We start from the raw sequence: 14,591 nt of genomic DNA on the forward strand, positions 1-14,591 counted from the left end.
AAGGTAATTCAAGTCAGTCACAGTTTATCACATATAGAACCTGAACTTAGTGTTGCATCAGGGCCAACTGAACATAATAGCTCTGAGAACCTATTATAGTTCTCACACAGAAACAAGAGTTCCTTCTTCAGAGGAATCTAATTCACATCTTCTAAAAATTAAATATATTTAATAAAAGTGGTAGACTTGGTAAATGTAATTCATATTTACAAAAAATGCAACTTTAATTAAACACTGGTGAGATGAAGACTTGGAAATGTAAAATAAGATGTGAAAGTCAGATTGACAGATATATATATACAGTTTGGACCCCAAGGAAAATTGTTTCAGTGAAACCAAGTTATCCATAAAGCTAAAAGGCAGTTTAGGAAGTAACTTGCTTTCCTTTTACTTATTTTTTTAACTTGGAATGTGCTTTTAATTTACAAATATAGAGCCCTATGCATTGGTAAAATAGGTGAGACTAACAAAAAATAATTACACTTGGGATAGACTGAAACTGCTTTTTTTAAAAACTGAAGCATAGTTGATTTACAATAATGTGATAGTGTCAAATGTACAGCATAGTAACTCAGGTACATTTTTTCAGATTATATTCAACTAGAGGTTAGTATAAGAAATTGAATATAATTCCATATACAATAAACTCTTGTTGTTTATCTATTTTATGTATTTTGTAGTTGTTCAGTCACTCAGTCATGTCCGACTCTTTGTGATACCATAGACTGCAGCATGGCAGGCTTTCCTGTCCTGAACCATCTCCCAGAGCTTGCTCAAACTCATGCCCAATGATTTCGTGATGCCATCCAACCATCTCATCCTCTGTTGTCCCCTTCTCCACCTGCCTTCAATCTTTCCCAGCATCAGGGTCTTTTCTAATGACTCAGCTCTTCACACCAGGTGGCCAAAGTTTGGAGTTTCATCTCATCTTCAACATCAATCCTTCCAATGAATGCTCAGGATTGATCTTTAGGATGGACTGGTTGGATCTCCTTGAAGTCCAAGGGACTCTCAAGAGTCTTCTCCAGCACCATGGCTCAAAATCATCAATTCTTTGGTGCTCAGTTACCTTTATGGTCCAACTCTCAGATCCATACATGACTACTGGAAAAGCCATAGCTTTGACTATATGGACTTTAGTTGGCAAGGTGATGTCTCTGTTTTTTAATAAGCTGTCTAGGTTGGTCATAGCTTTTCTTTCAAGGAGCAAGTGTCTTTTAATTTCATGGCTGCAGTCACCATCTTCAGTGATTCTGGAGCCCAAGAAAATAAAGTCTGTCACTGTTTCCCCATCTATATACAATGAAGTGATGAGACCGGATGCCATGATCTTAGTTTTTTAAATGTTGAGTTTTTAGCCAGCTTTTTCACTCTGCACTTTCACATTCATCAAGAGGTTCTTCAGTTCCTCTTCACTTTCTGCCATAATGGTGGCGTCACCTGCATATATAAAGTTACTGGTATTTCTCCCGGCAATCTTGATTCTAGCTTGTGCTTCATCCAGCCTGGCGTTTTGCATGATGTACTCTGCACATAAGTTAAATAAGCAGGGTGACAGTATACTGCTTTGATGTACTCCCTTCCCAATTTGGAACCAGTCTGCAGTTCCATGTCTGATTCTAAATGCTGCTTCTTGACTTGCATACAGGTTTCACAGGAGGCAGATAAGGTGGTCTGGTATAACAATCTCTTCAAGAATTTTCCACAATTTGTTGTGATGCACACAGTCAAAAGCTTTAGCATAGTCAATAAGTAGATGTTTTTCTGGAATTCTCTTGCTTTTTCTATGATCCAACAGATGTTGGCAATTTGATCTCTAGCTTGGAGAATTTTGAGCATTACTTTGCCAGCATTTGAAATGAGTGCAGTTGTATGGCAGTTTAAGCATTCTTTGGCATTGCCTTTCTTTGGGATTGGAATGAAAACTTATCTTTTCCAGTCCTGTGGCCACTGCCAAGTTTTCCAAATTTGCTGACATATTAAGTGCAGTACTGTAACCGCATTGTCTTTTAAGATTCAAAATAGCTCAGCTGGAATTCCATCACCTCCACTAACTTGGTTCGTAGTGCTGCTTCCTAAGGCCCACTTGACTTCACACTCCAAGATGGACTCTAGGTGAGTGATCACACCATTGTGGCTATCTAGGTCATTAAGATCTGTTTTGAATAGTTCTTCTGTGTATTCTTGCCACCTCTTCTTAATATCTTCTGCTTCTGTTAGGCCCCTACCATTCCTTTTCTTTATTGTGTCCATCTTTGTATGAAATGTTCTCTTAGTATCTCTAATTTTCTTGAAGAGATCTCTAGTCTTTCCCATTCTATTGTTTTCCTCTATTTGTCTGCACTGATCACTGAGGAAGGCTTTTTCATCTTTCCTTGCTTTCTTTGGAACTCTGCATTCAAATGGGTGTATCTTTCCTTTTCTCCTTTGCCTTTAGCTTCTCGTTTTCTTGGCTATTTGTAAGGCCTCCTCAGACAATCATTTTGCCTTTTTGTACTTCTTTTTCTTTGGGATGGCCTTGATCACTGCCTCCTGTACTATATCACGAAACTCTGTCTTTAATGCTTCAGGCACTCTATCAGATCTAATTCCTTGAATCTATTTGTCACTTCCACTGTATAACCATAAGGGATTTGATTTAGGTCACAGTTGGATGGTCTAGTGGTTTTTCCTACTTTCTTCAATTTTGCAAAAGTCTGAATTTTGCAATAAGGGGTTCGTGATCTGGGTCACAGTCAGCTCCTGGTCTTGTTTTTGCTGACTGTATAGAGCTTCTTCATCTTTGCTGCAATCTGAGTTTGGTATTGACCATTTGGTGATGTCCATGTGTAGAGTTATCTCTTGTGTTGTTGCAAGAGGGTGTTTGCTATGACTAGTGCGTTTTCTCGGTTTGCCCTGCTTCATTTTGTACTCCAAGGCTAAACTTGCCTGTTACTCTAGGTAACTCTTGCCTTCCATACTTTTGCATTCCAATCCCTAAGATGAAAAGGACATCCTTTTTTGGTGTTAGTTTTAAAACGTCCTGTAGGTCTTCTTACCACCATTCAACTTCAGCTTCTTTAGTATTACTGGTTGGGGCATATACTTGGATTACTGTGATACTGAATGGTTTGCCTTGGAAACAAACAGAGATCATTCTGTTGTTTTTGAGAATGCACCCAAGCACTGCATTTTGGACTCTTTTGTTGACTATAAGGGCTACTTCATTTCTTCTTCTAAGGGATTCTTGCTCACAGTAGTAGATATAATGGCCATCTGAATTAAATTCGACCCTTTTGTTCCATTTTAGTTCACTGATTCCTAAAATATTGATGTTCACTCCTGCCACCTCCTGTTTGACCACTTCCAATTTACCTTGATTCATGGACTTACTATTCTATCGCAGGTTCCTATGCGATATTATTTACAGCATCAAACTTTACTTTCACCACCAGACACATCCACAAGTGGGCGCTATTTTTGCTTTGGCTCAGCCTCTTCATTTCTTCTGGAGCTTTTTCTCTGCTCTTGTCCAGGAGCATATTAGGCACCTACTGACCTGGGGAGTTCATCTTTCAGTGTCCCATCTTTTTGCCTTTTCATACTGTTCATGGGGTTCTCAAGGCAAGAAGGCTGAAGTCATTTGCCATTCCCTTCTCCAATGGACCATGTTTTGTTAGAATTCTCCACCATATCTGTCCATTTTGGGGGACTCTACACGGCATGGCTCATAATTTCATTGCGTTAGACAAGGCTGTGATCCATGTGATCAGTTTGTTTAGTTTCCGGGGACTGTGGTTTTCATTTTGTGTGCCCTCTGATGTATGAGGATAAGAGGCTTGTGGAACCTTCCCTGATGGGAGGGACTGGCTGTGGGGAAAATTTGATCTTGCTCTGGTGGGCAAGGCCATGCTGAGGAAATCTTTTATCCAAGTTTCTGCTGATAGGTGGGTCTGTGTTCCCTCCCTTTAGTTTGGCCAGTAGGGGGTAATGGTGACCTCCTTCAAAAGGACTTATGGAGCATACCAGGCCTCTCAGGACTGTTGTAGTCAGTGCCCCTGACCCTGCAGCAGGCCACTGTCAACTCATGCCTCCACCAGAGACTCAAGGACACTCACAGGCAAGTCTGGCTCAGTCTCTTGTGGGGCCACTGCTCCTTTCCCCTGGGTCTTGGTGGGCACAAGGTTTTGTTTGTGCCCTCCAAGTCTTTTTCCCCAGTCCTGTGGAAGTTCTATAATCAAATACCACTGGCTTTCAAAATCAAATACCACTGGCTTTCAAAATCAAATTCCCTGGGGATTCTCAGTCCTTTTGCTGGATTTCCCAGGTTAAGAAATCTCTTGTGGGCTCTAGAACCTTTGCAACAGTGCAAGAACTTGTTTGGTATAATTGTTCTCCAGTTCATGGGTCATCTGCTCAGTGGCTCTACAGTGGAACTAATGGTGACCTCCTCCAAGAGGACTTATGCCTCACACCTTGCCACCCAGGTCTGATGCAGCCAGAGCCCCTGTCCTTGTGGTAGGTCACTGCTGACTCGTGCCTCTGCAGGAGACACTCAGACACCCAAAGGTAAGTCTGGCTCAGTCCCTTGTGGAGGTCACTGCTCCTTTCCCTGGGTCCTTGTGAGCACAATTTTTTTTTTTTTTTTTTGCATCCCCTCAGCATCTGGTGGGTCTGAGATTTGATTTTAAACATGAATGCACCCCTCCTACTGTCTTGTTGGGGTTTCTCCTTTGCCCCTGGATGCAGGCTATCTTTTTCTGCTAGGATTCAACATTCTCCTGTTGATGGTTGTTTAGCAACTAGTTGTGATTTTGGTATTCTTGCAGGAGAAGATGAGCACATATCCTTCTACTCCAGTACCTTAGAAGTTAATCAATCTAAGGCAAGGATGAGACTTTAATCAGGGAGCCAGCTGACCAAGAAGATGGAAGGCTAATGTCTCAAAATAACCATATTATCTGGGTTTGGTTCTTTTATAGATCAGAGATTGGGGGGTGGGGTGAGGAAGCAAAGTAAAAAGGCCATTAATCTTGCAAACATCTCCTAGAATGGCAAGCCTCAGGCAGGGGATGTGTTAATTTCTTCCTGCCATCTACAGGTGGACAGAGTTCTGAACAAAGGCACTTTAGTACAGTCAGGCAGGTGGGTAGCATTCTCTGAGGCAGAGCATTCTGTATGATTATAATAACAAAAGCAATGAAAAGCAAGTCAAAGAAACAGTTTCTGACATGGAGTCAGAATTGGCTTCTTCACAGTATATTCACATCCCACTCAAAGCATCTCCCTTTCTTCTGAATTCATGCTGAGATTTCTCCCCAGAAACATCCTCAAGTCCAAGAAACTTGGTTTAGAGCTTCCACAGTCATTCCCTCAAGTATGGAACCTTTTGGAAACGGAGTTATGGTTCTCATTGCTGAAGCAGCACCCCAGGCTATGGGGTGCAAGCCTGGCTTGCCCTGCCTGTTCTGTGATGCCCTTGGTCTAAGAAGCTTCTTGCTATGCCTTCTGCTAGCTGTAGTTGCATACTGCATTTTATGTATAGCAGTGTTAGGTAGGTAGAACAGGGAAAAGGAGTCCAAAATGGTGGGGGCTACAGACAAGGAAGGGAAAAGCCCGTGAAAATGAAACAAAAGAAGGTCCGAGGACCGGAGTGAGGACCTCAAGTAAAACAAACAACACTCCTGGCTGGCCCAATTTACATAGGACAGGCCCAGGGAGAGATAAAATATAAATAGAAGAGCCAAAGCCCGCTCTCTCTCTCCTGCGTGCTGGGGCGGTCTCCTCGTGTCTTTAGATCAATGTGTCCTCACGCCTCAAAGATGGATTTTCCTGCTATCTTCTAAATAAAATAGAGCTGTAACACTGAGCTGTAACACTGATTTGTCTAAGAGCTATAACACAGTCCATTTGAGACCTGAGAGCTATAACACGGTCTATCCAAGACCTGAGAGATGTGACTCGCCGAGGGGGATTTAATGTCCGTCACTCCAAAACTTTGTTGTGACGAGACAAAGAACCGAGGAGCATACACTCGCGTGACAGTAGTTACTAATTTTTTAAGGTTGGAAATCAGATAATTAATTTTATTCTTTTCAGTTTTTCTCGTATCAACATACAAACATTATAGAGTTATTTCTAAGCATTGTATCCTCCTAATTTTTCTCCCAAACCTTAACATGTTATTTTTGGGAGAAAAACTCCCTTTGCACTTCCTAGATTCAGGTGATTATTTCTTTTCCCATGGTAGGGAATTTTTTTTTTTTTTTTTACTATAATCTCTTCGAGTATTTTATCAGTCTCTTTCTCTTCTTCTTCTGGGATCACTATAATTTGACTGCAGATGGGTTTAATGTTGTCCCAAAGGTTTCTTAAGACTGTCTGCATTTCTTTTCATTCTTTTTTCTTTATTCTGTTCTGCAGCAGTGATTTCCACCATTCTATCTTCCAGCTCACTTATCCATTCTACTGCCTCAGCTATTCTGTTCTTTATTCCTTCCGCTGTCTTTTTCATTTCAGTTATTAGATTGTTCATCATCACTGTTCATCCGTTTAGTTCTTCCAGATCTTTGTTATACATTTCTTGTACTTTCTCTATCTGTACCTCTATTTTCCCAAGATCTTGCATCATCTTTACTATCATTGCTCTGATATTTTTCAGGTAGATTGCCTATCTCCTCTTTATTAAGTTGGTCTTGTAGGGTTTTACATTTCTCTTTTCTGTAACATATTTCTGTTATCTCATTTTGTCTGTGTTTGTGGTCTCCACTCTTAAGGCTGCAGGATTGTACTTCCTCTTGCTTCTGGTGCTTGTCCCTTGGTGGGAAGGTTCCATCTAGGGGCTTGCACAGCCTTTCTGGTGGGAGGGAGATGAGTCTTGTCCTTCTGGTGGGCAGGGCTGTGTCAATGGGCATGTTTTGGGGTGTCTGTAAGGTTAGTTCAACTTTAGGCCCCTGTTTACTAATGGGTGGGGCTGTGTTCCTGTTTTTCTGGTTGTTGAAAGAAAACAACCAAAGAAAAAAATTCCAAACCAAAACAAAGAATAAAAATAAGACAAAGCCCCAGAAAAGCAAAGATAATAATACACAAAAACAAAAAACAGAAAAACAAAACAAAAATTAAAGTAAAACAAAAAAGAAAAATATAAAATATGTTTAAAACAAACAAAAAAATAATATTACAATTCCCTGTGGCCTCTGCTATCAGTGTCATTGCCATCCTTGTGAACCACAGTCAACCGCCACCTCCTCAAGAGGCCCTCCAAGACCTCTAGGAAGGTCATGAGGCCTCCTGTAGGCACTATGGTGGGGAGCTCAGATTCTGACCTGGCCCAACCTCTGCATGTGTGTGCCCACAAAGTCCACAGCTGCTAAAGTCAAACCTATCTCAGTTGTGGGACACTCACTGTCCATTTAGATGTTCCACAGGTGCTGGGTTTACTAAGTCCATCACAGGGATTTAACCCACACCTTGTGCAGCTGCAAGAAGTGATTTCAGTTCTTCCTTGGTCACACAGCCTCTGAGACTCAGCTTAAGTTTGGGCACAAACTTTGCATGTGGGCCACCCTCAGGCATCTGCTCTCTGTTCAGATGAAATGGGGTGAGGGCAGCAAATGACTGGGGCATGTTTGATTGCTTAGGTGGGAGGGAGAAAGAGGTGGTAATAACTGGGGCATGTGAGCTCACTTTGGCAAGAGCCATCTCCCAGCTCCTGTGGAGAAAGGGGCTGGTGTGGGTACAGAGGCCTTGATGGTGGCCCCATCCTTTGTGTACCACTCAGGGTATCTCACTTCGAAAGGAGACAATGTTTCCTCCAGGAGCAATCAGGCTGCAAAGCTCCTCAATTCTGTCTCTTGAGGTTGTCTCCATGCAGCTGACAGAAGTCTTCTCCTTAGTTGCGCTCTCCAAAGCCCATGCTTTAGCATCCAGTCCCTGCCAGCACTGGCAGACACCATCTAAGATTGAGGCATGGACCATCCTGTAAATCTTGCTCTGTCCTGCTTGCCACAGACCAGCTGCTGCACTCCTCTCTGATAGCCCTCAAAGCTCTCCTATTTCATCTGATCTTGAGGAACAGTGAGGGGGCTTCCCTGGATATAACTTCTCCTCTCCTTCAGCTTCCACCCAGGGGTGTGAGTCCCATCTGCTTCTTTTTTTCTTCCTTCAGGAAAACTCCCTGGGGTTGGGAATTCCCTGGTGGTCCAGCAGTGAGGACTCACCACTCCCACTGTGGGGAGTCTGGGTTCAACCCTCAGCCAAGGATCCAAGATCCTGGCAAGCCATGTGGCCTGTCCAAAAACAGAATAAACAAAACAGACTAACAAAAATCAAAACAAATAGCAAAAATAAAACAAAACAAAGAAAAAAAAAGAAAACAACAAACCAAACCAAAACCAAAACCAAAACAAAACAAACAACAAAACAGAAAAAAAAAAAAAAAACCCAGCATAAAGCCAAAAAGATATTCCCCAAAGAAAATAAAAATAGAATAAATGAAAATTTAAAAATACAAAATTGAAAAAAAAAAAAAACAGGAACAATAACAACAAAATTCCCTGGGGCCTCTGTTATCAGTGTCCTTGTCCCCACGGTGAACTACAGCCAACTCCCACTTCCCAAGGAGATCCTCCAAGACCTCTAGTTAGGTCACTAGACCCACTATGGGTAGTGTGGAGTCAGCTCAAACTTTGACATGGCCCATCACACTCCCTACCCTGTGTACATGGCCACAAGTCCACAGCTGCTAAAGGTAGACCTGGCTCAGTTGCAGGAGCAATTTTCCATTAAAATGTACTCTAGGCACCAAGTTTACTGAGCTCCCTGTGTGGGATTAATTTATGGTTTGTGCAGCTTGAAGGAAAGATTTCAGGTCTTCCTCAGTCAAACAGCCTCTAGGGCTCTGCTTCGGTTTTGGCTGCACCTCTGTCTTTGGTTCACCCACAGGTGTCTGTTTCTTGCCCAGCCAAGAAGGGGCTAAAGGCAGCAACTGGGGGGAGTACTGACCTGTTTCCCACCATTTTGCTACACATATTTTTTTCTGCCCTCTTCTCTCTTATTTCTGAAGGACTTTAATTATACAGATGTAAAACATTTAGTATTTTCCCACATCTCAGTGAACCACCACTTAAAAAAATTTTTTTTTTTCAGAACGGTTATATTTTATTGTTTCTAGTTCGCTTTTTCTTCTGTCATCTTCATTTGAATATTAAATTTCTCTTGTATTTTCCAATTTTAGACTTTGTGTTTTATTCCTCTTTTATTGTTTATATTTCTCTTCCGAAATTTATTTTTCCTATCACCGTATGTTTATTTTCTTTTATTTCAGTGACAATAGTTATATAGCCACTTAAAAGTCATGTCTTCTTAATTTCATAATCTGGGTTTCCTTGAAGTCTATCTCAGTTGGTATTAAGAAATAGTAAACATTTTAATAGTAATATGATATTGTACTGATAAGGTAATGTAATTGATATATAAGAATACACAGACTAAAAGGGAATAAAGAGAGAATTTCAGGACAGATTACTTTAAGTAGTTTTGGTGAAATTGCTTTACTCCACATGGAGAAAAATAATGTTTAACACTTAGCCAAAACCACATACAAATGTGAATTCCGCATGGATTACATTCAAATGGTAGAAGGAAAAATAAGAAATATTAGGACAATATTTTTGAACTTAGAAGAAGGGGCAGGCTCCTCAAATGATCTCAGAAGAAGAGCCACATGACAAAACTGATGAACTATATATCAAATTAAATATTTCCTTAAATAAAGGACAATAGAATCACAAATTGGAAAAATGCACTTTTAACATTTGGTACCAGCAATAAATGTATCTAGAATATACAAAGAACTTCTGAATAGTTATGTTTTAAAATAAATATTTAAATACATAAATAAATAAATCTTGTGTTATTTGAAACTCTGTCATGTGGAGGGATTGTTGTTTTTAAATTTCCTTTTTGAATTGACATATATTTGATTTACAATATTATATTAGTTTTAAGTGTACAACATAGTGATTTGGTATTTTTATAGGTTATATTCCATTAAAAGTTATTACAAAATAGCCACTATGGAAAGCAGTATGGAGGTTCCCCAGAAAACTAAAAAACAGTACTCCTGGGCATATACCTGGACAAAATTGTAATTCAAAATGATACACGAACCCCTATATTCATAGCAGCACTGTTCACAGTAGCCAAAATGTGGAAACAACCAAAATGTTCATCAACAGATGAAGGTATATACAAGATATCATGCATGTATACAGTAGAATGCTACACAGCCATAAACAATGCCATTTGGAGCACCACAGATGCAACTAGAGATTATCATACTAAGTGAGGTAAGTCAGAAAGAGGAAGATAAATACCATATATCACTTCTGTGTGGAATATAAAATACGGCACAAATGAACCTATCTACAAAACAGAGACAGATTCACAAACATAGAAACCAGATTTGTGGTTGCCAAGGGGGTGGAGGAGAGGGAGAGTGATGAACTGGGAATTTGGGGTTATTAGGTGCAAATTATTACATTAAGAAAGGATAAACAATAAGGTCCAACTGTATAGCCCAAGGAAAGAAAAAAGTGAAGTCACTGTAGTGTCCGACTCTTTGCGATCCCATGGACTGCAGTCTTCCAGGCTCCTCCGTACATGGGATATTCCAGACAATAGTACTGGAGTAGGTTGCCATTTCCTTTTCCAGGGGATCTTCCCAACCCAGGGATTGAATCTGGGTTTCCTGCACTGCAGGCAGACTCTTTACTGTTGGAATCACCAGGGGAACCCATAGCTTAAGGAACTATATCCAATTTCCTGGGAAAAGTCATAATGGAAAATAATATTTAAAAAAAAAGAATGTATATATATGTGAAATATGTTGAGTTCACTTTGCTATATACCAGAAACTAGCACAACATTATAAATCAAATACACCTCAATTAAAAAAAGATATCAAAAATGATGGCTATAAAAAAGTGATGGCTATAATTCCTTATGTTGTACAATTAATATATCCTTGTTACTTATATATTTTGTACATTGTAGCTTGTATCTCTTAATCCCATATCCTAATTTCCTCTCCCCTCTGGTAACTAACTACTAGTTTTCTTTTCTATATCAGTTGGTCATTTTATTTGGTCATGTATGTAAATTTTATTTTTTAGATTCCACACATAAGTGATATCGCAAAGCATTTGTCTTTTTCTGCCTTATATTTCACTAAGCATAATATTTTTTAGGTTTATTCACATTGCAGCAAATGGCAGAATTCTGTTCTTTTTTATGACTGAGTAATATTTCATTATATATCTTTTTTATCCCATTATATATGTATATGGGCTTCCCTAGAAGCTCAACTGGTAAAGAATCCACCTGAAATGCAGGGAAACCCAGTTCAATATTTGGGTCAGGAAGATCCCCTGGAGAAGGGATAGGCTACCCACTCCAATATTCTGGGGCTTTCCTGAGGGCTTAGATGGTAAAGAATCCACCTGTATTGCGAGATACCTGGGTTTGATCCCTGGGCTGGGAAGATCTCCTGGAGGAGGGTACGGCAACCTAATCCAGTATTTTCCCTGGAGAACCCCCAAGGATAGAGGAGCCTGGCAGGCTACAGTCTATAGTGTCGTAAAGAGTCGGACACAACTGAGTGGCTAAGCACAGCACAGTATATATGTATATATTGTATCTGAATCTTTGTGACCCCATGGACTGTAGCCCACCAGGATCCTCTGTCCCTGGAATTCTCCAGGCAAGAATAATAGCAGCAATATTTACAATAGCCAAGATATGGAAGCAACCCAAGTGAAAGTGAAAGTCACTTGGGTTGCTTCCATATCTTGGCTTTTCACTTGGGTTGCTTCCATATCTTGGCTATTGTAAATATTGCTGCTATGGACACTGGGTGCATGTATCTTTTCCAGTCAGGGTTTTCATTTTCTTTGAGATGTATATTGAGGAGTGGAACTACTGGATCATATAGTAGTTCTAATTGTAGTTTTGTAAGTGTCCATACTGTTTTCTATTCCCATACCCAGTGTACAAGAGATTCTCTTTTCTCTATATTCTGGTCAACATTTGTCATTTGTAGACTTTTGATGACAGCCATTCTGATATAAATGAAGTGTTATCTCATCTGATTTACATTTTTCTAATAATTAGTGATACTGAGCACCTCTCCATGTGTCTGTTGGCCATCCATATGTGTTCTTTGGGAAAAAATGTGTATTCAGGTCTTCTGCCCATTTTTTGATTGGGTTGTTAGCTTTTTTGATATTGAGTTGTATAAGCTGTTTGTGTATTTTGGATATTAACCCCTTGTCTGCCATACCATTAGCAAATATTTTTTCTCATTCCATATGAGAAGTGGAATTTTGTTGATGTTTGTTGTGCAAAAGCTTTTAAACTTAATTCTTAAGTTTTACTTTTGCCTTAGGAGACAGATAGAAAAGACTTTGTTACAATTTCCATCAAAGAATGTCCTGCCTATGTTCTCTTCTAGGAGTTCCATAGTATCAAGTTTTATATTTAGTCTTTAATCTTTTTAAAGTTTATTTTAGTACATGGCATTATGAGTGGATGTTCTAATCTCATTGTTTTACATGTAGCTGCCCATTTTTTTTCAGCATAACTTATTGAAAAGACTGTTTTTTTTTCTTCATTGTATATTCTTACCTATATAAACTGACTATAGGTCTGTGGATTTATTTCTGGGATCTCTACTCTGTTCCACTGGCCTATGTATCTGTTTTTGTGCTGCACCATTCTGTTTTGATTACTGTATATTTGTAGTGTAGTCTGAAGTCAGGGAATATGATAACTTCAGCTTTTTTTTTTTTTAAATCAAGCTTGCTTCAGCAATTTGGAGTCTTCTGGTTCCATATAAACTTTAGGATTGTTTGCTCTAGTTCTGTGAAAAATGTCATGGGTATTTTGAAAGAGATTGTATTAAATCTGTAGATTGCTTTCAGTATGACCATCTTAGCAATATTAATTCACTAATTTATCAGCATGGACCATCTTTCCCTTTCTTTGAGTCATCTTTAATTTCCTTCATCAATGTTCTATAGTTTTTTTAAAAAAAATAAAAACTCTTTTTTATTAAGGAATTGCTGTTTTTAGGCTTTAAGAGATTCTTTTGCAGTTATAAAATTGAAATATCAAATATCCTTCTTTGATATATTTAGTACCTATCCAAGGAAGGTGCCCCCAAGGAGGGCATGGCAACTGACTCCAGTATTCTTGCCTGGAGAATCCCATGGACAGAGGAGCCTGATAGTTTGCAGTCCATATGGTCTCAAAGAGTCAGATATAACTGAAGTGAATTAGCATGAAGCAGTAGCTGTCTTAATATTCTACTCACCTACTTGTCAATCCTTCTTAATCTCTGTATCTTTGTCTTCTTTTCTTTACTCTTCCTTAATTTAAAGCTGAGTGATGAAGAATTGATGCTTTTGAACTGTGGTGTTGGAGAAGACTCTTGAGAGTCCCTTGGACTGCAAGGAGATCCAACCAGTTCATTCTGAAGGAGATCAGTCCTGGGTGTTCTCTGGAGGGAATGATGCTAAAGCTGAAGCTCCAGTACTTTGGCCACCTCATGCATAGAGTTGACTCATTGGAAAAGACTCTGATGCTGGGAGGGATCAGAGGCAGGAGGAGAAGGGGACGACAGAGGATGAGATGGCTGGATGGCATCACTGACTTGATGGACGTGAGTTTGAGTGAAGGACAGGGAGGCCTAGCGTGCTGTGATTCATGGGATCGCAAAGAGTCGGACATGACTGAGAGACTAAACTGAACTGAACTGAACTGAAACATGCTTCATCCACCCTTCTTTTCATAACATTTTCCCACTAATAGGATGGTATTAAGGAAACCCAAGGGCATACTGCCTGGTGTCAAGTAATATAACACTCAAAATCAAGAAGTGAAATAAAACAAAATTCAGATGTCCAACGCAAAGAAAGGGCCATTTTCTGAAACACTGCAACCAATTATATAAATTGTGAAATATAGGTCACAGTCTTCTTTATTCATCAATAGAAACAAAAGTTTGAGTTCAGATCTAAACAAATATCAAAGATGAACATGAGTGTCATTACTTGGAAAGTGTCATTACTTGAAGAGATGCATCCACTACCATATCATTTCTCCTATTCATACTAAATATTGCTATGATTTTGTCTCTCATAACTTCCAGGAAGAGATTTCATATTCCTTCACTTAACACATTAGGTATTTAATAATCTGTTTGCCTCTTAGCTTCACCTTGAATAGTCTCCTGTGTAAGTCTCTATTCTAGCTATAAAAAAGAAAACAAACAAAATGCCATGTAGTCCCCTGAATGTGGCATCTTATCTTGATGTGTTCATGATCTTACTTGAACTATGTGGAATAGTACTCATTTATCTCCATCTAGCTAATTCATAGTTACTTGTAGACTCAGCTTAAATTCTTTCTCAACAGACTATATAAAGATTATTTTTAATGACTGTCTAATATGTTCATCTATTCTGTTACTGGTTAGGATGTTTCCAATTTTTGTTGCTAATGCTAAAATGTGCATAGGTTTTTTCCTTCTACTGAATATCTCCTAAATATTA

General features: G+C 39.4%; 1 protein-coding gene across 1 annotated transcript in view; it reads right to left on the reverse strand.

The window, feature by feature from the left end:
* The window catches only part of LOC128060028 (phospholipid-transporting ATPase ABCA3-like), a 252,491-nt gene that overhangs the window by 221,307 nt on the left and 16,593 nt on the right, over window positions 1-14,591 (reverse strand). The window lies entirely within an intron of this gene.

This window comes from Budorcas taxicolor, chromosome 2 (assembly GCF_023091745.1).
Source record: "Budorcas taxicolor isolate Tak-1 chromosome 2, Takin1.1, whole genome shotgun sequence".
NCBI lineage: Eukaryota > Metazoa > Chordata > Mammalia > Artiodactyla > Bovidae > Budorcas > Budorcas taxicolor.